The sequence below is a fragment of the Neoarius graeffei genome, chromosome 4 (genome assembly GCF_027579695.1).
Source record: "Neoarius graeffei isolate fNeoGra1 chromosome 4, fNeoGra1.pri, whole genome shotgun sequence".
Classification (NCBI taxonomy): domain Eukaryota; kingdom Metazoa; phylum Chordata; class Actinopteri; order Siluriformes; family Ariidae; genus Neoarius; species Neoarius graeffei.
Window position 1 is genome coordinate 81154009 of NC_083572.1, and position 24708 is coordinate 81178716.

General features: G+C 41.6%; 1 protein-coding gene across 5 annotated transcripts in view; it reads left to right on the top strand.

Moving 5' to 3' along the window:
• Window positions 1–24708, top strand: part of lpp (LIM domain containing preferred translocation partner in lipoma) — a 492132-nt gene that overhangs the window by 414817 nt on the left and 52607 nt on the right. The gene's annotated exons all lie outside the window — the stretch shown is intronic.

Consider the following 24708-nt stretch of genomic DNA (forward strand, 5'->3'; position numbering starts at 1 on the left):
CAGCAGCGCTTTAGTCTTTTAGGCTCTGTCGCTTCCTTCAACGTTCATGCTAATACCGCCGTCAGTCCCACTGCACTTATCAATACTTGAGCAGATTTCTCTAGTGATAATGAAAAATGTTGAGTGAAAAAGGAAGCTTTTGCTATTTAGTAGAGCCCTGCACTCCCGACGCAAAGCAGTGTGGCGCGGGACAAATTTTGAAAGCTCATTGCGGGCGCGGGCGGGAGGGGGAGTGCACAATGCGGGAGCGGGCGGGAGAGATGATGAGCTGCAGTCCCGCTAACTAAAAACGTGTTTAAAATAAAATTTATAAATTATTAATGTATGTCTATCATATATAATTTGTGCTGGATATTTTATTTGGCATTAATAAAAACATTTAAGATGCCTAAATTTGCGGATGTGGTCTAATCTCGCGTACGTTTCCGATTCCTTTCCGCTCTTCCGTGTTTGAGATCTCCGATCGTAGCAGAAGAGCGGGACGCACCAAATTTGGCTTAACGGTCATTTAATGGTGAAATGCCGTTCGCACTGTCAGCCAACTTCGGGTTGTTTCTCTGAATTCCGACAATAAACGAGACCATCCGAACACATCTGAAAACATCGTGGTTTGAACTGTGTTGGTTCAAATCAACTTGGTTCAGACCAAGTTGGTCCTACAGCTTTGGGAAACAGTCGTTTTTTGGATGTTAGTTTAGTTCAAACTTGCATCGTACCATATTGGTTTAATGCTAACTTGGTTGGTTGTTTGGGAAACGCACCCTGAACGTGAGCTGTAGATATTTATGCTCAAATCCACTCAAAGTAGGGCGCGGGGCACCATCACGCTGTGTCTTTAAATTATATTAATTTCTTATAGGCCTACTTGTATTTCCTAGAATGTAAATGTGAGCAGTGACATATAAGCTATGTGCAATGTACAATATGCTTAATATCCACTGTAGATTTTGGTAGGTGTGTTGGGTATCTCTGTAAAGCCTCAGCTGCGCATGCCACCTGGCAACGCGCACCCTCGCTACATGCGCTAGGTGAAGGATCGGTCAGTGGAGAGCTCAGCATGTTTAATTCCCCAAGCCAATGACAAGAACTTTCGTGAGAAATAACGCGAACGTCTGCATCATGCGGGATTTGCGGGCAGGAGCGGGACAAAATATGGCGGGCGGGAGCGGGACTGAAAATCATAATTCTTTGCGGGAGCGGGCGGGAACGGGACTGCACAATGCGGGAGTGGGCGGGAGCGGGACTGAAAATTCTGTCCCGCGCAGACCTCTACTATTTAGCTCATCTAGCCATAAAGCCGATGTGTTGTTGCTATGGTGTGATGTCCGTCCGTCATCCACAATTCAGTTAAATCGTATCTCCTCCAACAGTTCTCTACGGATTTCCGTTCCGATCGTTTTGTTTGAAAGAACTCATCACTCCGCACAAAACTTGGTTGTTGGTTTGGCAAATTTTTTTTTTGCTAAGTTAGTAATTAGACCAAATTAATGAATTTTCCAGACCTCTCACTAGAATTGTATCTCCTCTGTCATTTCTCATCCCATTCCAGTTCTGATCGATGTTTTGGGTAGATCTTCCCTTGAGGAACAAAACTTGGTCGTTTGTTTGTTGATTTTCCTGTTGTAAACCATTTGTTTACAACCTTGTTTATTTTCAGTTAAATCACATCTCCCTGTATTGTCAATGGATTTCAGTTCTGATTGTTTCATTTGAAAGAACTCGACCTTCTACACAACACGTGGTCATTGTATTGTCAAATTTTTACTAACGAACTGCTAATTAGGTCACCTTAACGAGTTTTCAGACTTTTCACTAGAATTGCATCTCTTTCATTTCTCATCCGATTTCAGTTCTGATCGATGTTTTGGGTCGATCTTCCTTCGGGGAACAAAATTTAGTCCTTTGTTGATTTTCCTGTCGCAAACAATTTGTCGTGGAGGTTGGTCCTCTCTCACATCGTCACATTTCAGTTCTGTTTGATGTTTTGGTCGTCATGGTGGTTTTGATGGCAGGCCAGATGAGCTACTACGTCCTTGATGTTCTGGGGTTTTTTTAGGAGCCAACAGTGAGACCTGACTGATATCCCTTGTGATAGAGATTGCTGAAGTTTTTCCTTTGCAAATGTGCCATTACCCTACGTTCACACCAAACCCAGAGAAAGCATCAAAACAACCTGAAGTCATTCGTTTTCTGGGCTGTTTCACAATCATGGTTCTCTTTTTGAATAACACCAACTAAGTCCTGCAACTAGGTCCAGTATAAATTTTATGCTGGAGTTTCTTATACCTTATTTTACAGGGACACACACTAGCCCTACCTATAGCACTACTGTCTCTTATAAGTTCTTATAAATATGTTTGTAAGAATCAAATACAGGCTCAGTTTTGACCTTGTGGTCATTTAATTTAATTCTACTTGACTTATTCCACTTAGATTTTATTTTACTGGTTAAATTCAGAAATTCACAGTCGAAAGATATTTAAGTGGAAGTTAAAATTTTTTTGTAAACTAAGTGCCTCTGACAGTCTCCTTTGTCCATCAAAAATGTCCTTTCTGGAAAACACTCACCCTGCGATGAGTCTGTAAACGATTTTTTAAGAAAGTATTTGTCTCTTTTGAAGCAGAACACACTTTTGTTGCTCAGTAAAACACAAGACTTGAAACCGATGTGAGTACCGTTCCTAAATAGCCTGCCATGGAGGAAAAATTAATAATTGTAGTGGTGGGTTTCAACATTATTTAGTCAAGTCAAGTTTATTTCTATAGTGCTTTTGACAATAAACATTGTCGCAAAGCAGCTTTACAGAATTTGAATGACTTAAAACATGAGCTAATTTGATCCCTAATCTATCCCCAATGAACAAACCCGTAGCGACGGTGGCAAGGAAAAACTCCCTCAGACTACATGAGGAAGAAACCTCGAGAGGAACCAGACTCAAAAGGGAACCCATCCTCACCTGGACAACAACAGACAACACGACTATAACATTAACAGTTTAAACATGAAGTCAGTTTCGTTGATGTTGTAACTCTTCAATTTACGAGTGTCCCTGTTTGGATACAAGGACATAAAAAAAGGAACCTGGACCAAGGTGTCGGAATCTGTGTTTTCAGGTGAGTTGGTGATGTGCATAATATATTTTATGACAGTAGGAGGGAATTGTATGCTAACTAGCTCCATCGCATGCAAAAGAATGTTGGCTATTTACCACAGTTAATATAGGCTCCACATGAAGTAATATGAATGTTAATTGAAGACCATGTAATCATAAATGTTCATTATTTTCCTTCATCAATCGATTTCTTATTGTCACATTTAAAAGATTTAATGAGATGAAAAAGCCAGTCGACACAAAGATACCGGGTGACATGTTTGCTTTGCGGCCCTTTGAAATAAAGTTCGTAAGACGAAGCATTCCGAACGAACTTGTAGCAGCTTATGCCATCTACGTCACAGAGCGTTCATGAACATCGACAGCGTCACTGGCAGGGCGGCGAGAGCAAATTTTGACGTTTGGTGTGAACGTAGGGTTAATGTTGTCTTAGTGGCATCAGTAAGACAGACAAATACTAACTTCGAAAAGGAATAAAGAAAATACATCACCAACCAACAACTTGGCATCAAAGTCATTAAACACGCTACAAATATTTCAATAGGAATATATATATATTTTTCCGTGTCCACGTTGCAACGCAAACCTGCTGTTTTCAAATTTATGCATTTTTCGAAAAGTATCATTTTCGGTAGTGGTGAACACTGATTTAGTGTGGAAATACAGTGGGGCAAAAAAGTATTTAGTCAGCCACCAATTGTGCAAGTTCTCCCACTTAAAAAGATGAGAGAGGCCTGTAATTTTCATCATAGGTACACTTCAACTATGAGAGACAGAATGGGGGGAAAGAATCCAGGAAATCACATTGTAGGATTTTTAATGAATTAATTGGTAAATTCCTCGGTAAAATAAGTATTTGGTCACCTACAAACAAGCAAGAATTCTGGCTCTCACAGACCTGTAACTTCTTCTTTAAGAGGCTCCTCTGTCCTCCACTCGTTACCTGGATTAATGGCACCTGTTTGAACTCGTTATCAGTATAAAAGACACCTGTCCACAACCTCAAACAGTCACACTCCAAACTCCACTATGGCCAAGACCAAAGAGCTGTCAAAGGACACCAGAAACAAAATTGTAGACCTGCACCAGGCTGGGAAGACTGAATCTGCAATAGGTAAGCAGCTTGGTGTGAAGAAATCAACTGTGGGAGCAATTATTAGAAAATGGAAGACATACAAGACCACTGATAATCTCCCTCGATCTGGGGCTCCACGCAAGATCTCACCCCGTGGGGTCAAAATGATCACAAGAACGGTGAGCAAAAATCCCAGAACCACACAGGGGGACCTAGTGAATGACCTGCAGAGAGCTGGGACCAAAGTAACAAAGGCTACCATCAGTAACACACTACACCGCCAGGGACTCAAATCCTGCAGTGCCAGACATGTCCCCCTGCTTAAGCCAGTACATGTCCAGACCCGTCTGAAGTTTGCTAGAGAGCATTTGGATGATCCAGAAGAGGATTGGGAGAATGTCATATGGTCAGATGAAACCAAAATAGAACTTTTTGGTAAAAACTCAACTTGTCTTGTTTGGAGGAGAAAGAATGCTGAGTTGCATCCAAAGAACACCATACCTACTGTGAAGCATGGGGGTGGAAACATCATGCTTTGGGGCTGTTTTTCTGCAAAGGGACCAGGACGACTGATCCGTGTAAAGGAAAGAATGAATGGGGCCATGTATCGTGAGATTTTGAGTGAAAACTTCCTTCCATCAGCAAGGGCATTGAAGATGAAACGTGGCTGGGTCTTTCAGCATGACAATGATCCCAAACACACCACCCGGGCAATGAAGGAGTGGCTTCGTAAGAAGCATTTCAAGGTCCTGGAGTGGCCTAGCCAGTCTCCAGATCTCAACCCCATAGAAAATCTTTGGAGGGAGTTGAAAGTCCGTGTTGCCCAGCGACAGCCCCAAAACATCACTGCTCTAGAGGAGATCTGCATGGAGGAATGGGCCAAAATACCAGCAACAGTGTGTGAAAACCTTGTGAAGACTGACAGAAAACATTTGACCTCTGTTGTATACCTTTTGTTGGCAATGACAAAGTATTGAGATGAACTTTTGTTATTGACCAAATACTTATTTTCCACCATAATTTGCAAATAAATTCTTTAAAAATCAGACAATGTGATTTTCTGGATTTTTTTTTCTCATTTTGTCTCTCATAGTTGAGGTATACCTATGATAAAAATTACAGGCCTCTCTCATCTTTTTAAGTGGGAGAACTTGCACAGTTGGTGACTGACTAAATACTTTTTTGCCCCACTGTATATATACAGTGGAGTTTTACCCTATATATTTTATGTAGCCTCATGTATAGGAGGGTTTATGTGAAGAATATGTAAATTATTTACATTTGCAGCATAGAAGAACCAGGATTTGGAGTGAGTGAGCGAGAGAGAGAGAGAAAGATTATCTGCTGTGACCTCCTTTCACTGTGACATGTCAGTACTGTATGCCCCCTAGTGAGTGCGTAGCAGCACTCAGGAACCAGCCATGACCACACACACATTGTTAGTGTTTGCAGACGTACTCTTTTTGACCAGAGGATAAAAAAGCATTCTAACCAGCCTGTAAATGGACTAAAGTCAGGTCGCAGAGGAACGCACAGCCTGAAACGAACAAGTGAGCATCACTCTCCTGGCACAGACACAGAAAATAAAGAAGAGAGGAAACACTTCAGTGGATTGCCACTGAAAAGATAAAAGAAAGAAAAGGTTTAAGACATGACTGCTTTAGGCGAACGATTAAACCCAGGCAAGAGCTCTGGGCCATAAAGGAGCTCTTAAGCCACTGGCTCTTAACGGAATGCGCTTTTACTCTTTATTCATTTTATTATTATTATTATTTTCAATGATGATGATTTCTTTAACCAGAGGAAAAAAGACATGGACTAGACGGACAATTCCACAGTGCCACATCTCGTAGTCAGTCAGTAACGGAGCTTGTATGAGAATCTCAAAGATGTTTTACTATTAGTCATTTTCCATTTGGAAGACCTGATGAAGTCTCTCAGTTGGTTTTAAAAACATTTTCAAGATGAAACCACATGTCCACCTGCTTTGAATGACTAAATCTGAGACACTATCAATGACCTGAATGACTAAATCAATGAGTCTGTCAGTAACAATCACTTATCCCTCCCTAATCTTATTGCTGATCTTGTGCTTGATGATATTTTCAAATGTGGGTGTCAGAGGGTCAAGTAAAAGCAGGGAATGCCAGGACCAAACCTGAGTCAAGCTGAAACCCTTGGAAAGTCTATAAGCTTCTTGGATCTCGGTGAGACAGCGTTGTAAAATAAAATATATTGCAGTACTTGTTTGGTATATAACAGTTATTCCACGAAATCGAGTCGTATATGAGCTGATAGCCGACGAGGCACGTAGCACCGAGTTGGCTATAAGCAATGTACGACGAGATTGAGTGGAATAACTGTTTTATTCTATCCACATTCACTGGATTTTGAGAAACGGAGTATTTTTTTTTTTTTTTGCAAATTCGATAAATAAAAACTTTATACAAAACGCCTGACAAAATCATTTTCCCTTAGAATGTAAACAAACCGGTGAAATGACAGTAGCAATTTGTGAAAAATACAATAATAATAATAATAATAATAATAATTTTTGAAAAATAAAAAAAAAGATATGTTCTTACCATTAAATACTTTTATTCCATATTTTGTTGCTTTTTGGGGGGGGTTCTTCTTCTTTAGGGTTTTTTTTTGGTGGTGGCAAACCAACTTAAAGGTGCATTACTGCCACCGACTATGCTGGAGTGTGGAACAGGAGATACTGGGGGGAAAAAAACTACAGTATATTCTTTTAACTATTTCTGTTTCTTTTAAATACTTGATGATAATTTTTGGGGGTTTTGTTTTCGAGTAGAGTTTTTATTTTGTCCTCAGTTGGTTCAGCAACATTTTGAGCGCCATTTTGTTTTTCTCTAGTCAGAGTATATGAGCTGATATCCTAGTAATAGAGTAGCCAATCAGAGCGCGTGATTGCTCATATCCAGAGAATGTGGATAGAATAAATTCTAATATCTACATAGAAAATGTATCAGATTATATTACTGATGTTATTATCTTTGTGATGCTCATCTCATCTCATTATCTCTAGCCGCTTTATCCTTCTACAGGGTCGCAGGCAAGCTGGAGCCTATCCCAGCTGACTACGGGCGAAAGGCGGGGTACACCCTGGACAAGTCGCCAGGTCATCACAGGGCTGACACATAGACACAGACAACCATTCACACTCACATTCACACCTACGCTCAATTTAGAGTCACCAGTTAACCTAACCTGCATGTCTTTGGACTGTGGGGGAAACCGGAGCACCCGGAGGAAACCCACGCGGACACGGGGAGAACATGCAAACTCCGCACAGAAAGGCCCTCGCTGGCCCCGGGGCTCGAACCCAGGACCTTCTTGCTGTGAAGCGACAGCGCTAACCACTACACCACCGTGCTGCCTGTGATGATCATTAAAAATAAAACCAAAAAAAACACTTGAGAGAGAGAGAGAGAGAGAGAGAGAGAAGGTCTGTAACAACTAATTGGCAAAATCCATCAAATTCTATAATCAAACTAGTTGGCAACAAACTTCATAATGAGTTAATTGGTCTATGTTATGGCCTGCATTGCATCACTTCATCTCATGCCGTGACTAGGTCTTTCAATAAATTAACTTGTAAGTATTGAAGCTATTTTTTCAACTAAGTAGGGATGCTAAAGGTTATTTTCCTACTTTTCTCTACAACTTGATCATCTGCCAATTCCCATCCACCCACTAGCTCTACTGCTGTTATCATCCGGGGACGGTGAAGGCTAACACATGCTTCCTCCGTGACATGTGAAGCCAGCCCACTGCACCTTTACAAACTGCTGCTTATACTGTGTCACAGGGTGGCATAACACGCTTGGAGTAAAGCGATATCTACCCTCTACCACCCCCTTTAGTGTTAGGCCCTGTTTACATTATTTCGAATCAGCGGATCATCAGATTAACGTTTTTAAAACGATTCGCGTACACACACAAATAGCAGGAAGTGAAGTCCGCGCCGTTTTTCAGCAGTCACGTCACATGACCAACGTGGCATGACCAACGCCAGCGAATCAGGAAGGTGGATGTCACAGTGACGTTGTCCAATGACGACGTCAGCTAGAGCTCAGCACTGCGTATCCTCGTTCCTCAATGTTTACACAGCACCGGATCAGATACGTACTGGGTTGAATACGTGGGCCCTGACGGATTCAAATTGTTCCGCCTGTGGAGTCGTTTCCCGGCGTTTTAATGTGCACGGACAGTGCAATCACAACGAAAACGATACGGATACGGTCTAATGTGTAAACACCACCTTAGTGTTGCTGTGATTGACAGGGGAGCGAGTACACCATCCCTCCCATGGCCAGTTTTGCCTTTTTGGCTCCTGGCCATGTATCGTTGTGGAATCATTGGGATTCAAACTCAATCTCACGGCAATAGGGTGAAAGCTTTTCAATTAACTTTCATTTTCTTTTTGATATGCCCTTTAATACATGTTGTATGTCACATCAAGTTGTCATCCTGGAAGTTGATCCCAAACGAGTCAATTCCGTAATTCCACTCAATAATTAGATTAAAGGTGATGATGCATGGAGCAGTGTTGCCGGGCAATTGCACTTTGACGCTTTCCCATTGAGATTGGGCAACATCATTTCTATCTGAACGATTTTGATCATTTTGGGCAACTTTTTAAGATCAGCGAATCACATGACCACCTGAGAGCTTCTGAAATTTTCAGCAAAGATGGCGGTGTCTCAATGGCAGTAGAGCGGAGAAAAAGAGACACAACTTGTAACTTTTTATGCCGGTAAGTTATGTGTAAACCCAAAGTAGTGAATTTACCTCATCAAATGCTAGAAAACCAACAGACATCCATTTTTTTATGTGCTCAGGTAGTAATTAAGACATCAATTTTTTTCAGCTAGGTGTAAACTGCTGTTAGCTAACCATCACCCCATAGAGATTGGATGGGATTTTGCTAACTAGCGGTGTTTTTTGCTAACATACAGTAGTTAGCTGAAAGTTATCGCTAGCTATGTGGGGATAATGTTGGCTCTCTTGCATCAAGTTAAAAGTGATGGGCAGCTCATGATTTTTTTGGGGTGAGTTGTAACGGAGATTGTTGAACTTATCGTCTGATCTAATTTACATACAGAGCATGACTACTTGTCGAACCCGAGAGCGAAACAGTACAAACTTTGGGATTTAAAAAAAGAAAGCCTTTCGGGAGCTCTGTCAGCAGCTCACTGAATGGTTATGAATGGGAAAATAATGGCAAAGTATCTTTTGGCCAGATTATCTATTCAGTTTTGTTCCAGAAGTCATACTTACTTGAGCAAAATAAAGGCTGAAGCCAAGGTGAAAGTGACAGCTGCAAATATTTCAGTGTCCATCTTTGTGGTGTCTGTATCCCTGGCCATAGGTTTGCTCTTATCTGATTGGTTGTTGCTAATTGTCTGTTGCGCTAATTAGTTCCCCTGGGTCTTACCTGGTTGCCTGTTGCCAGCAACACTGCCCAAAAAGTTGTCCCGTCTCAGGGCTCGAAATTCATATATTTTTTCACCAGCCAGCCGGACTCGTTACCTTCCAAAGTAACTCGCCAAACAGAAAATCAACTCGCCAAAATTTGTTCATGTATGAATTTTACTTCTGTCAAAAATAACACAAAAGAGAGTCGTTACCATTGTTCATGACTAATGTGCATTTATTTCAAGACCCGAGTATTTTGATACTGTTGTTAAATACATAAATGAGAACAACACAGAGCACCATAATATAATATCAACAAATAATAATATATTGGAAAACTTGGCAACTTGGTGTATGAGTATTGAAAACAAATATACTTACTATCCTGACTATAGCACCCAAAATATGTCCAACATGCTTTCTGTATTTAACCATTTATGAAAGAGAAAGCATTAGGAGCTTCATATTGACTAGGAATCATCTCATCTCATTATCTCTAGCCGCTTTATCCTGTTCTACAGGGTCGCAGGCAAGCTGGAGCCTATCCCAGCTGACTATGGGCGAAAGGCAGGGTACACCCTGGACAAGTCGCCAGGTCATCACAGGGCTGACACATAGACACAGACAACCATTCACACTCACATTCACACCTACGGTCAATTTAGAGTCACCAGTTAACCTAACCTGCATGTCTTTGGACTGTGGGGGAAACCGGAGCACCCGGAGGAAACCCACGTGGACACGGGGAGAACATGCAAACTCCACACAGAAAGGCCCTCGCCGGCCACGGGGCTCGAACCCGGACCTTCTTGCTGTGAGGCGACAGCGCTAACCACTACACCACCGTGCCGCCCTTGACTAGGAATCAATTTGAAAAAAATTAATTATTCCATAAAAATCGTATCGCAGCCAAGGCCTACCCTGCTCCCACGTTTGCTTATAAGTCCTTTGTCGTTTCTCCTTCTCATACACTTTATCGGCGGCCTTTTTCTCCTCTTCAGACCGCGGTCGCTTTGTCCCCGTCTCTGGCAGTTTCTGTACACCTTTCAGAAAATTCCACATCGCAACGTAGCTTTGGCAGATGTAGATGTAAACAACAACAAAAACACGTGTTTAAATAGGCGATAATGTGGCCACATCTATTGAATTTGATAACGTGATTACCGCGATATTCAACGAGATGCGTTATATGCATGCGCAGTAGTGAAAAAAACGACAGCCTGACTCGTACACGATACGATTCGGAATTCTTCGGTATTTTCCGTCCTGCCGATAAACACATCGATTAACACAGACACGGCACACGCTTAATATGTGGCGGCTTTAGTTGACGGTGTGTCTGAATTCGGGCTGTGCGATATGGGAAAAAATGAATATCCCGATACATTTTCTCCATTTCACGATATACGATATATTGAAATCTCTCTAAAGGACCCCATGAAATCTAACTTTTACTCTTTACTGTTTTCACTACAATCCCTGCAGATTAAATAACATTCTTGGTTAACTTTACAGGTGGTTTTCAATAACACATTTTACATTTTCATGTTCATGATTAATCACAATTGAGTTGAAATAAGACTATTTTTATTCAACAAAGATGTCGCACAAACTGAAAAAACAATCTTGAAAATTGAAACATATGGGGTGGCTTTGGAGAACGAGGCCGCTATGGTCATTTGTTTAGCTCGTGGGGGGTTTTTAGCTCGTGGGCAAGTAGTTCGGAGTTTAAGAGACTCTTCATACTGTACCGGGTGAGTTTCAGGTGATGGAACATATTTGTAGTGCTGCTGCCTTTTGTGATGACAGGGTTTTTTTGCACACTTTACAAACTGGCATTTGCTGTTCCACGTCCTCCTCGCGATATCCAAAAAAATGCCAGATGACTGACCCCTTACTAGTTCTTTTAGGAACCAATTCGTCCGCTTCCATTTTTAATTTGTCGCTGAAATTGACAGAGCTTACACGGTAGCCTATGCAACACCAGCAATTGCATGAACTGAGTCAGCTCTGTAAACTGAAACTAGAAAATCTTCCCGCAAGTTCCTTTCAGCACCTAGATGTCGCCCGGGATTGGTTGGCGAGTGTGTGACGTTTTTGTTTTTTACCCTTAGGCAGCCTCTCATGTTACTGCCTGAGGGACAGGGAGAAAACCACCGGAAAAGGTTTTAAACAAACACGAAACAAACGCAAGTCGGCAGATGACTATAAAATACTTGATAGTTACGATATAATATTTTATGTATCTCACACAGAATTTCCGGAGATATATCGAGTATATTCGATATATCGCACAGCCCTAGTCTGAATCTTCGCTTCATATATATTTTTTATTTTCGGCTAGTGACAGGAATTACCCGCCAAATTACAAATTAAGTCGCTCTTGGGCAACCGGACCACCACGAATTTTGAACCCTGCCCGTGTATCGTCACCGTAAGAGTCATGCCGAAAGCTTTAGCGTTGATTGCACAAGTCGAAAACGATTCATCTCATACAAACACCCCGAGCAAAATGAATTTAGTGAAACAGCCAGTGGCTATTGGCCTTCAAAACTTTGAATTTTCCTGGACAGGTCTGAACATATTGAAGAACAGGTGAGACTCCCGCCACTGGTCACTAGTCACATTTGAAATAAAGTAATATAATAAATAAATGTACTCTTCATTCATCTACTTTTACATCACAGTGGTGGTGATCTCGCTTTCCTAAAACCCCCGTCTATGCAACTAGGATTGAACAAAGAAAACTCCAGAGCATCAGTTTACATATTCAAAGCTTATTTAAGGGCATGTGGGTGGAAGAGGGATGAGAGTTGAAAGGTATTCTCAAGGCTAATAATTAAGCAGATGAATCCGAGCCGAGGCCATGCTCTCTCTCAAGCAGGTTCAGTCTTTGTCCTCTTCTACCCAACTTTTATTGGGGCTGTTAGTGACTTTGATGAGGTTCTGTTCAAATGGAAAAAAATAAAAATTAAAAAAAACACAGGAGCGTCTACTGTTTGAGCAGAGGTCTCCCGAGAGAGGAACGGTTCAGTTCAGCGCTTGTGATGGTGCGAGGGAAGACTGCGGCGCTTTTGAATATTGTCAGAGGGCAAGGCTGTGAGAACAAATGAGAACAAATTAGAAATATACATGGCATGTACATTGATTATGCATCAAATAAAAAAAAGTTGCAGTGAGCCGCTGTGACAGTCAGGAAAATTTGAGCCGAGACGCATGCGAGTGCAGTCACAGTGTTTCTAAAGAGCTAAAGCAGGACAAAGAGATGAATAATGCACTTCATCAAGTGCATAGTACCATTCATAAATAAATGAACTCACCATTAAACCTTTCTCCGGTTTCTGACTAATTAATATTTCCAACTTGATATTTTATATTAACTCATGATTCATTGCATCTCTGATTTGAGTGTGAGCAAGTTAACACAAGTGCCAAGAGTTTTCTCTGCTATTCTGTATGTGAGATACATTTTTAAATTTCTCCAGTTCCTAAGTTTTTTTTTCTTTTAAATGACTCAAAAGATGTCAGAGGACATTTTGTCAGCCTCTGAAAGATGCACGGTCGTCGGACAAGCGTAAGTTTTCGGGATGTCTGGAGACAGTCTGTGCTTTTGTCTGTCAGGATTGTGAGCAGGAGATGGGAACCTCTACCTTCTTCTCTGCCTAATGTCAGCGAGAGGTGCTCTCATAATTTATAAGACGCTTTACCATGAAATGTTGATGAAGAATGTTGGAAGGGGTTTAGTTTCTGCACAGAAATTGTTCTGGGTCAGGACCCAGAGTGTGCGTCCATATTGTTAAAATGGGTTAGGAGAGGTTTAGACCTGGTTCATGTGCCCCTGTACACATATCTGTGGTTCTGTACAGGAAATCTGAGCTGCGTATTTGCATCAATCAAGATGTTTGGGCATTGTCCTGGATCTTTGGATATTTTGATCGTCTGAATACCAGAGGGGAACCGTCAGGGCTTTCTAGGCTTTCAGAGAAGGCCCAGACATCTCAGAATTTCAAATGTTATATTTAATTTCTTTCATTCTTTAATTCCTTTCATAATTTCATTGTAATTATTCTCTTCTAATTTTAATTTGGCCTCATTTTTCTATCAAATGTTCTTCAGAAATGAAAGGGTTACTGTCCTGAAAACATTAAAATCGAGTTATCCAATGAGATTTGTTTGTTTGTTGTCTCTAGGCTGAGAAGAGTTTAGAGCTGCTCACTCATTGGTTAGGACTTCATTCCCGGGACAGAAGGCCGTGGTAGTGTATGAATATGTAGGAAGTGGCAGATGAATTAACCAATCAGATTTTGATTTATAGTGGGCGGGACCAAAAATTTATCGCCCTCGGCCTTCTTGAAGGCTAACATGAGCTTAACTGCGAGTCGGCGCAGCAGTGGCGTCACCTTCCAGTCGGTATAGCATTCGTCAGTAGTGTTAGCGAATGCTAATAAAGCAGTCAAGCCAGTGCTATCGAGAGCAACTAGCACAGGCTAACGATTGAGAAACTAAGATTTCTGTCTCCAGACTCTTCTTCCACGCATGATTGCCACAGTATTTTTCACTCAGACTTAAGTATTCATTTCCCTGTGTAATTTGCTTAGTTACTTTTAAAGTCAACATCAACAGCTACACACAACGGAGCGACCTGGCACCCTGCCACTTATCCCTTGCAAAATCCTTTGCTCTGTTGCTTTTTTAGTGTGTCTGGCTAAGTTTTGGCTGAGCTGAAGTCCCTGCTCTAATAGTACCGGTTCGCCACTGCTGAATACAAGTTCATATTCTACACTTTCTGCTTTTGTGAATGGTCTAACAATTTATACCATACAGACTTGACTTATACTTAAGATTACTCTTGCTTCAGCGGATAATCTGTTGACTCGTACCTAAGAAGTGCTGCTGAAATTGTAAAGACTCATCCCAGAACTCAGGCCCATACTGAATGTCCTTAGTACCATTTAAATAGAGTAGTGGAAGTGTAATCCATCCATCCATTATCTGTAGCCGCTTATCCTGTCCTACAGGGTCGCAAGCAAGCTGAAGCCTATCCCAGCTGACTACGGGCGAAAGGTGGGGTACACCCTGGACAAGTTGCCAGGTCATCGCAGGGGTGACACAGAGACAAACAACCACAGTCACTCACATTCACACCTACGGTCAATTTAGAGTCACCAGTTAACCTAACCTGCATGTCTTTGGACTGTGGGGGAAACCGGAGCACCCGGAGGAAACCCACGCGGACACGGGGAGAACATGCAGACTCCACACCAAAAGGCCCCTGTCGGCCGCTGCGCTTGAACCCAGGACCTTCTTGCTGTGAGGTGACAGTGCTAATCACTACACCACTGTACCGCCCTGGAAGTGTAATGATTTATAGAAATCATTACATACAGTATAGAATACATGTTCATAGTCATTGCAGCCCTTGAAATCTTTTGGCTAATGCCAGAGAGGTTAAAAGGAAGGAGACAAACCACTCAAACAGAAATCCTGAATAGAAATCTATGGGGGGGCGTCGTGGCTCGGGTGGTTGGGGCGCCGTGCCGTGGATGCGGGCGACCCGGGTTCGGTTCCGGCCCGGGGTCATTTCCCGATCCCTTCCCGTCTCTCTCTCTCCCGCTCATTTCCTGTCTCTGCACTGTCCTGTCCAATAAAGGTGCAAAAAGCCCAAAAAAATATCTTTAAAAAAAAAAAAAGAAATCTATGGGGAAAGTCTGTAACGCCAAAGATGGTGGTTATATTCCACGAAATCGAGTCGTACATGAGCTGATAGCCGACGAGCCACGTAGTGCCTCCGCTATTTTGTTTTTCTCTACTCCTGGTATGTGAGCTGATATCCTATTAGTTGAGTAGCCCATCAGAGTGCGCGATTGCTCATATCCAGTGAATGTGGATAGAATATATGCACATATCCCACCCTTCTCCTCAAAAAGCCAGTCCATCTGCTTTATATGGGCTGAACCAGGAAACATATGCAAGCGCACAGCTGTGCATGCACAGTAGAAGTAAAGCAAGCTTGCACATGCATAGTAGATGTATAACCTATGAGTGGGGAAAAGCTTTTTAAATCTTATTTTAGGTCACAGTTACGGAAGCCGCGAGAGGCCCTTCATATAATCTTTTTTTATTCACCTTGTTATCCCGAGATAACGACATAATTAATTCAGGATCTCGAGAAAACAACCCAACTAATTCGAGATCTCGAGAAAACAAAACCGTTATCCCGAGATAACGACATAATTAATTCAGGATCTCGAGAAAACAACCCAACTAATTCGAGATCTCGAGAAAACAAAACTGTTATCCCGAGATAACGACATAATTAATTCAGGATCTCGAGAAAACAACACAACTAATTTGAGATCTCGAGAAAACAAAACCGTTATTCCGTGATCTCGAGAAAACAAAACAATTATTCCGTGATCTCGAGAAAACAAAACAATTATTTCATGATCTCAGCTGGATCACTGTATCTCCGTCGGTAGAGACTAGGCCGGGCCAGTCTTCTGCGGAGGTGCCGCGGACTAAATTTGAAATTATCCCTTATTAAAAGACTTAATGCAATCTCTCCCTGTGTCAACCCCTGATCAAAATATTGCCTTATTAGGTGATCGATTATTCCAGACATTCTAATGACCAAAGTTGCGTCTATACAGAATGAGAAACAGCCCCAAAGTCAGCATATCACAAGTCTCTTGGCGCACCTGAATGAACCATTTCTCAGCTGTTTACTCGAGATCATGAAATAATTGTTTTGTTTTCTCGAGATCTCGGAATAACGGTTTTGTTTTCTCGAGATCTCGAATTAGTTGTGTTGTTTTCTCGAGATCCTGAATTAATTATGTCGTTATCTCGGGATAACAAGGTGAATAAAAAAAAAAGGATTATATGAAGGGCCTCTCTCGGCTTCCGTACAAATTCATCAATTGTCAGTGTTTTTTTAATTTTTTTAAATCAGATTTGACTTGTGATTTAGTACATGCAGGTTTTATGTCCTGAAAGTGCAGTTATGGCTCTATTCCCATTCATTTTGATAGGGGTTTGATATTATTAGCCTGAAATATCTAGCTGGAGACATTGCCAAGATGCCTACCAAGTGACAAAACTTACTGCTATAAGTACTCTGCTAATGCTTATCTATAACGGTCACATTTTAACATTTAATTTGAGATTACTGTTTTGAACTGTACCGATGTAATGCTAGTCGTGCAAAGCTGCTCATCATGGACTTGTGAATCTCTGGGTCGATCCTGCTGAATAATTACCTCGAATTGCCATGTATGGAGATAAAGCAAAGCCAGCCACATACATTCCAATACAGTGCTTTTATTACCAGTGTATGTCTGGTATTAGCCAGAGATTTGCAGTCGTTTATCTGTGTCGGGTGTGACCTGAGTATACTCGCCCACTCCGTCTTTTCTTTATTAAGCTGCATAGGTGATGAACAGTAAGTGGTTAAAACAAATTAGTATCGAGGATTCGAAAGGCTTCTGCACTTAAAACCAATTTTTGTCTGAATCTACAGCACATCGTGCTAGTTGTCTGCGTATAGATCAATCCAAGACGGAGGGTAAATGTGATTTTTTTCAATAAAGAATCCTCCCAGACATTGTAATTCAGTCCAGGACTGAGGTCTGCGAGTCTCCTCTTCGAGCTGCAAACATGATTTATTGTTGCTGCACTGGTGTTGTTTTCGGTTCCCATTGGACACCTTTGTTTAGTCGACATTACAAACAGTTGCCGAGAGAATTATTACTCCGAAGCTGTGTGTCAAGAGGTGCGAGCTGACTGATTTATCTGCCAAGAACGGAGTTCAGCTTTCTGTCTGTTCTTTAAAAAAAAAAGAAGAAGCTGTGCTTGTGGTTTCATCGTGCAGTTGGGAATTTGAACACTGTTGTTAATTAATTGTCAAGGATACAAAATACTATAATTAGGTAGTGTCTTATTTATCAATATTATTTATTTTTGGTATACTTTGGCTTTAACCATTTAAGGGTGACCTGTTAACGAAAATAGCAGGATTTCAGGTTTTATTAAACCCTTAATTTAAGTCTTATGTGGATGAATCAAAATCAGAATCAGGTTTTTGGCTGCGAGTTGTGCTCAAAGGGATATAAAACACACCGTTTCCCCCATGGCGATGTGTTAAATGACCACACGGAGTCTCTTTGCTGTTATTATCGTCAGTCTCTTTTGTACAGTTAAACTAGACTGCTTTCTAGTCCTGAACTGAATGTGTCATAGTAGTACATTCTCTCTCTCTCTCGCACGCACACACCCATCTCCGTCTTTCTCTGTCTTTCTCCTTTTCTGTCTCTAGTTCAAGATCATGAATTGTGGTGAGACACAAAAACTATTCAAATACACGATTATATATTTTGCACACACTGCCGAATACAAATATCTGCATAAATGTGAAAATTATGCGTTTATACTCACTCAGTAGTACTAATACTTGTCTCTTTCTTTCTGTCTCTGTATCTCTCATTGTATATCTGAAACTCATCTCATCTCATTATCTGTAGCCGCTTTATCCTTCTACAGCAGGGGTGTCAAACCTGATCCATAAAGGGCCGTGTGGCTGCAGGTTTTCATTCCAGCCATGCAGCAGCACCCTGATTTGGCTTATTCAATCAACTGACACACCCACCCTTTAATCAAGGGTGGGTGTGGCTGCAAGTATTTGACTGTGTGAAGACAGTTCAGTTGATTGAATGAGCCAAGTCAGGTGTGCTGCTGCATGGCTGGAATGAAAACCTGCAGCCACAAGGCCCTTTATGGATCAGGTTTGACACCCCTGTTCTGCAGGGTCGCAGGCAAGCTGGAGCCTATCCCAGCTGACTACAGGCGAAAGGCGGGGTACACCCTGGACAAGTCGCCAGGTCATCATAGGGCTGACACATAGACACAGACAACCATTCACACTCACATTCACACCTACGCTCAATTTAGAGTCACCAGTTAACCTAACCTGCATGTCTTTGGACTGTGGGGGAAACCGGAGCACCCGGAGGAAACCCACGCAGACACGGGGAGAACATGCAAACTCCACACAGAAAGGCCCTCGCCGGCCACGGGGCTCGAACCCAGGACCTTCTTGCTGTGAGGCGACGGCGCTAACCACTACACCACCGTGCCGCCATATCTGAAACTCTCTATCCTTATCACTCAATATCATTCTCTCTCTCTCCTTTCACTCTCCGTGTGTCTCACTTTTTGCTTTTCTGTGTATAACCTGCTCATTCTTTATCTCTTGCACTACCGTACGTTCACACTGCAAGGCTTAATGCTCAATTCCGATTTTTTTTTGTGAAATCCGATTTTTTTGTGAGGTCGTTCACATTAACAAATATATGCGACTTGTATGTGATCCTCAGTATGAACGAAAAGCGACCTAAAAGTGTTCCGCATGCGCATTGCAGGATACGACGACGTCACACGCAGTGAGCATGGCCAGTGTTTACGGAAGTAACCTAAAGTTTCCTGTGTATGACAGTAGCCAGCATGGAGTACCTGGCGATGATGCAGTTGTTGTTGCGATGGAGCCAGAACATGCACAATAGCCTGATGTTAAGGAGGAGGTTGAGAAGGAAGAGGGCAAGGGTTTTGGCTCAGGCGTTCTGCGGGGTAGTGACTGCAACCTCCGTTCAAAGGAACATCAAAGCCATGTTGTTGTAACTTTTTTTCAGCCTACTTCAGCGCAGAATAGTGACGTTTGTGGCTTGCTGATGACGTGTAAGTCGGATGAATGCGACCTGGCGGTTCAGACTGAAGTCGCATATGGAAAGATCGGATAGGAATCGGAATTAGGACCACATATCCAAACAGCCTGGGTCGGATTTGAAAAAATCGGATCTGTGTCGTTCATATTGTCAATAAAAGATCGGACACAGGTCACATATGGGCGAAAAAATCAGATTTGAGTCACTTCAGCCTGCAGTGTGAACGTAGTGATGGTCTGTATCCAACACACACACACACACACACACACACTCCTCAATGTATTTGTTGACCTTTAAATGATACTACAGTGGAATTTTGGGTAAAGGGGCACTGACAGGATGAAGTGTATTACTCACAGTCATTTGCTCCATCATCCACATGTGACTTTGGTCAACTACAAAACAAAAACGCTGGAGTGCAAAGACAATGAAGGAAGGAACGAGATAAATAAGGAAGCCTTAAGAGAAAGCTATTCGCAGTGTAATATTTTGGCATGTTTACTTGTAATGTACTGAGACTGAGACACTGTGGATCTATGACTAAACACTCGGTGATCCCAAATATTTATCTGTGGCCACAATCAAGCCCCAAGAATTCAACATGAATTTTTTTCTTTCTCTCTATCTGTTTTTTTTTTTTTTTGGTCTCCTCTTACATTCTGTGCAATCGAGGAGGAAAGTCTGCATTTCCTAGAACTCTCAGCTCAGTCGTTGCATCTGTGGTGTGATGATGCCGAAAGTGATCTTGTTCCTTGACCAAAAAAAAAAATCAGCCTTTTTTCTTGTAAATTTCTTACTTTTTAATCTTAGAATTTCTGAGAGTTTGTTCTTTGTTCACAAGTGTGTGATGAATAAAGTTGTGCTTTCTTTCTTTCTTGCAAATTTACGACTTAATCTCAGGGAAAATCCAAGGGTTTTTTTTGTTTGTTTGTTTTGTCCCCCCCCCCTTGTTATAAATGTATGACTTTAATTTCGGGAATTCTGCCTTTTTTCCCCCTCAGAATAGTAGCCCCTCCTTCTGCTCTGTATTTCTTCTTCATTTATTTTTTTAATTTTTTTTACCTACAATGGTCCTAAAATGCCATCATAAAAAGAACTATCTTAAAAATCGAATGAAAGTAAATGAATCATAAAAATCATGTGACAAATTAATTAAATCACATGAAAAAATCATTCTGAAAATAAAAGAATCGTGGGGTGGGGTGGGGGGAGCAATTACATGTAGAAAAAAAATGTAAAAAAAAATATATTAAAAACAAATTTGTCATGGAAAAAAACCCCACAAAAATAAATGAACTGGGGGGGAAAAAAAGGAAGGTAAACGAATCATAAAGTGAAAAATCTTTTACATAATTTGACTGCATGTGAGAGAAGGTTCTGGGTTCGAGCCCCGTGGCCGGCGAGGGCCTTTCTGTTTGCATGTTCTGAGTTTGCATGTTCTCCCCGTGTCCGCGTGGGTTTCCTCCGGGTGCTCCGGTTTCCCCCACAGTCCAAAGACATGCAGGTTAGGTTAACTGGTGACTCTAAATTGACCGTAGGTGTGAATGTGAGTGTGAATGGTTGTCTGTGTTTTTGTGTCTCAGCCCTGTGATGACCTGGCGACTTGTCCAGGGTGTACCCCGCCTTTCGCCCGTAGTCAGCTGGGATAGGCTCCAGCTTGCCCGTGACCCTGAACAGGATAAGCGGCTACAGATAATGGATGAAATGTTTTCAAACCTGAAGTGTTATCTTAAAACCATCACATTTGTTTAAATCATCACATCTGAATCATGATTATTCACAGGTATATATATTTTCTTTAAGAGTCGGGTTACTGAATTATAGGATAAAAAAATGATGATTATTTTAGTTCAGTTATGATGAGAATCTGAAATGTTGCTGTGTGTGTGTGTGTGTGTCAGTCATAAGGACACATTGTTCTGTAATAAATTTAGCAGTAAATTCTCAGCAGTGGAGTTTGCCATGGCGACAGATGTTTTTGAATCGTCTCTTTATTTTTGTTGTGGTCTCTAAAGTGTTTTCTTTTCCTTTTAATCGTTCGTCTTCCTAAAAACCAAGATGAACAGCATCTGCGAGGCGCACTGTGTTTTCTCTCGCATTAATGCCACTATTTTGGTAAGGTGCCATTGTTTATACCACAAAACATTCCTTTCTGAAAGAGCAAGCTTCTTACACGCCAAGAATATGTTGCATGCTTGGCGTATCAGTGTATTTGTTTACACGTGTACTCCCATCGCAGGCTTTGTTTTCAAATCCCGCAAACGCTCAACAGACTGCATTGTTCTTTAAAAAGTGCACAAGCAAAAGTTTTGGCCCACCCCCGATAAAGAAAATTGCTTATCTTCTTTACATGCGTGATGTTTGATTTCTGGAGTTGTACGATTTAAAAAGGCTCCTGCGTCTCTCAGCATGCGTTTGTGTGTATGTGTTCGTGTCTGGCTTTTAAGCATTATGTGTATCACAGTGTGAGAAAAAGCAAAGAGCAGCGCAGTGGAGGAGTGTGGGGAATCTGATACTTCCTGCCACTCAGAGCATCTACTGTTGCCAAACAGAAGCACGACCCTGCCACTGCAAACACGTTATAAATCAATTATTTATGGAACAGAGTCAAGAACGCTTTAATCTTCCACTTTTATCCAATTAGACTGCCTAAGAACAATAACGCTCCTCCGGCTCACATGCAACGTGCACCGCCTCTTTCGTCTTTCCCTCATTCTTTCCACTTTATTCCTTGTTTTTGTCTTGATAGAGAGAGAGGGTGGGTCGGGAGGGGGGGGGCTTCTGAGGAACGGTGAAAAAAAGAACAGAGGCTGTGTAAAGTGTAAATGAACTTCTCTTCCCCCACTCGTTCTGGAACTGTTTGAAGATTTAATATGAAGAGTCGCTCTGCGTTTCTTGAGCAGTGGGTGGGGGTCGGGGTTCAAACAGTCAGGTGTATTGGTGTGAATTGAATCTCCTTTCCATCCCAAGGAGTCAATTTGGTGCCAACTTGATTTGAATAGATTGCAACTAGTTGTACCAATCCTTTGTTTGCAACCACATGACCAAAACTGCTTGACTGCCACCATGTTGGAGGATGTACAATAAACATGTATACACAGGGGCGGCATGGTGGTGTAGTGGTTAGCACTGTTGCCTCACAGCAAGAAGGTTCTGGGTTCGAGCCCAGTGGCCAACGGGGGCCTTTCTGTGTGGAGTTTCTCCCCGTGTCTGTGTGGGTTTCCTCTGGGTGCTCCGGTTTCCCCCACAGTCCAAAGACATGCAGGTTAGGTTAACTGGCGACTCTAAATTGAGCGTAGGTGTGAATGTGAGTGTGAATGGTTGTCTGTGTCTATGTGTCAGCCCTGTGATGACCTGGTGACTTGTCCAGGGTGTACCCCACCTCTCGCCCATAGTCAGGTGGGATAGGCTCCAGCTTGCCCACGACCCTGCACAGGATAAGCGGCTACAGATAATGGATGAATGGATAGATATACAGTGATAAGATATCCAGTGGCAAGAGTACAGACTGGAAGGTAAAGAGGAGTTACATGTAGAAGCTTGTAGTCATTTCTCAAATCTATTTTACAAACAATCATTTTGACTGCTTCAAGAGATGGGTATCGAACACACTATATAACATATATTTAGTTATAAAAGAGCGCTCACCGGGTGACAAGGCCGCAGTATTAGAGGTAGTGGATTGACATGAACCTTGTTCGATTGACTCTGTGATCGTTTGGGAAGATTCTTCAATAATTTTGCATTTCTTTCTGCGCTCTGTAAGTCTAGCATTTCAAGCTACTGCTTTAGTACCATCTTTGATCTTGTTGTGGCCCATATTTTGTGTCAGAGCCCAGTTTATCTTTATATTGTATAATAATTTTTTTCTCATTTCCTGTGTCATTTGCTCACAATCCCCCCCCCCCCCCTTCAATATCAACCAGTAATTTTTTTTTAATGACCTCAAGTTGCAAATTTAACCAATAATTATGTACAAGTGAGTCAAGACATTTCTATTATTCAGTGCTTCATGTTTTGAGAAGTTTTATTTCACTGGAATAATCTGGATCCAATCCACAAACTTTATAACCTTTATTAGGCACACCACATATTTATATTTTAAAGTTAATATTATCACTGTGGAGTGGCACAGTGGTGTAGTGGTTAGCGCTGTCGCCTCACAGCAAGAAGGTCCTGGGTTCGAGCCCCGTGGCCGGCGAGGGCCTTTCTGTGCGTAGTTTGCATGTTCTCCCCGTGTCCGCGTGGGTTTCCTCCGGGTGCTCCGGTTTCCCCCACAGTCCAAAGACATGCAGGTTAGGTTAACTGGTGACTCTAAATTGACCGTAGGTGTGAATGTGAGTGTGAATGGTTGTCTGTGTCTATGTGTCAGCCCTGTGATGACCTGGCGACTTGTCCAGGGTGTACCCCGCCTTTCGCCCGTAGTCAGCTGGGATAGGCTCCAGCTTGCCTGGGACCCTGTACAGGATAAAGCGGCTAGAGATAATGAGATGAGATTATCACTGTGTGAGTATATTTCTAATCATTTCACCAGTTGATTTTTCTCAATGCTGAATAGAGCATAGAATCTTTATTGTCATTGCACATTACTATACAACAAAACACTGTTTGAGGGCTCAGATCACAGCAGCATATCAATAAATAAAAATAAAATAAAATTTTATACGCGTGTGTATATATATATATATATCAGGCCTAGAAATTCATATATTTTTTTCACCAGCCAGCCAGACTAGTTACCTTCCAAAGTAACTAGCCAAACAGAAAATCAACTAGCCAAAATTTGTTCATGTATGAATTTTACTTCTGTCAAAAATAACACAAAAGAGAGTCGTTACCATTGTTCATGACTAATGTGCATTTATTTCAAGACCCGAGTATTTTGATACCGTTGTTAAATACATAAATGAGAACAACACAGAGCACCATAATATAATATCAACAAATAATAATATATTGGAAAACTTGGCAACTTGGTGTACGAGTATTGAAAACAAATACAGTTAGGTCCATAAATATTTGGACAGAGACAACATTTTTCTAATTTTGGTTCTGTACATTACCACAATGAATTTTGAACAAAACAATTCAGATGCAGTTGAAGTTCAGACTTTCAGCTTTAATTCAGTGGGTTGAACAAAATGATTGCATAAAAATGTGATGAACTAAAGCATTTTTTAAACACAATCCCTTCATTTCAGGGGCTCAAAAGTAATTGGACAAATTAAATAATTGTAAATAAAATGTTCATTTCTAATACTTGGTTGAAAACCTTTTTTGGCAATGACTGCCTGAAGTCTTGAACTCATGGACATCACCAGATGCTGTGTTTCCTCCTTTTTAATACTCTGCCAGGCCTTTA